This window comes from Lagopus leucura, unplaced genomic scaffold (assembly GCF_019238085.1).
Source record: "Lagopus leucura isolate 7727_CA_CO unplaced genomic scaffold, USGS_WTPT01 33111-0_obj-0_obj, whole genome shotgun sequence".
In the NCBI taxonomy this organism is placed as follows: Eukaryota; Metazoa; Chordata; class Aves; order Galliformes; family Phasianidae; genus Lagopus; species Lagopus leucura.
Genome location: NW_024966668.1, coordinates 1 through 1,207, shown reverse-complemented (window position 1 = coordinate 1,207; position 1,207 = coordinate 1). Strand labels below are relative to the sequence as shown.

The window sequence follows — 1,207 nt, the reverse complement described above, 5'->3', positions numbered from 1 at the left end:
ATGGGCCAAAATGGGGTAAAAATGGCCAAAATGGGGTAAAAATGGGCCAAAATAGGGTGAAAAATGGGGCAAAATGGGGTAAAAATGGCCAAAATGGGGTAAGAATGGGCCGAGGTGGGGTAAAAATGGGCCAAAGTGGGGTAAAAAATGGGGTAAAAATGGGCCAAAATGGGGTAAAAATGGGCAAAAATGGGCAAAAAATGGGCCAACGTGGGGTGAAAATGGCCAAAATAGGGTAAAAATGGGCCAAAATGGGGTAAAAATGGGCCAAAATAGGGTAAAAATGGGCCAAAGTAGGGTAAAAATGGGCCAAAATGGGCAAAAAATGGGCCGAAGTGGGGTAAAAAATGGGTCAAAATGGGTAAAAAATGGCCAAAATAGGGTAAAAAATGGCCGAAGTGGGGTAAAAATGGCCAAAATGGGGTAAAAATGACTGAAGTGGGGTAAAAATGGGCAAAATAGGTTAAAAAAAATGGGCCAAAATGGGCAAAAAAATGGCCAAAGTGGGGTAAAAATGGGCCAAAATCAGGCAAAAAATGGCTAAAATGGGTTAAAAAAATAGCCAAAATGAGAGCATTTCTGGGAAGAAAAGAAAATAAAATAAAAAAGGGATTTGGTGAATTTACCTTGATTGAATTAATTGTAATTAATAAGTAGGAGATGTTTAAGACACAACGAGAGATAATTAATAAGACGTATAAACAAGTCAGAAGATTTCCTTGATACTAATTAACTCAGATAAGACATATTTAGACACAAGAAGAGATATTGAAGAGCTAAGATATTTAAGAATTAATAATAATAATAACAATAATAACAATAATAATAATAGTAATAATAATAATAATAAAGATATTTAGGAATTAATAGGAGATACTTAAGAGATAACAAGAGGCAATTAATCAAATCACAACAGAGATCATTAAGCGTCTCTTATCCCCTAATCTGCACTGCCCTAAATAACTCCATATTAAATAACTCCATAATTAAATAACTCCATAATTAAATAACTCCATAACAACACTGCTATAAATAACTGCAAAAATCGTTCTTAACGAACATCCAGCTGTGCACATAGAAGCTCTCTAATTAGCTAAAAGCTCATTAATCCGGTTGGATGCATTGTTTTCTTCTCCTCCAGATGCCTACGAGGACGGCGCCTATCTGCTGACCTCCTTCATTGCTCGTCAGGTTGGGGAAGGGGAGG

At 36.2% G+C, this 1,207-nt stretch overlaps 1 long non-coding RNA gene across 1 annotated transcript in view; it reads left to right on the top strand.

Moving 5' to 3' along the window:
* LOC122192722 overlaps positions 1 to 1,198 on the top strand; it is a 4,640-nt gene extending 3,442 nt beyond the window's left edge. Inside the window, exon 4 of the long non-coding RNA XR_006182676.1 lies at positions 1,142 to 1,198. This is a non-coding gene — a long non-coding RNA (uncharacterized LOC122192722). The remainder of the gene's footprint in view (positions 1 to 1,141) is intronic.
* Positions 1,199 to 1,207: the final 9 nt, after the last annotated feature.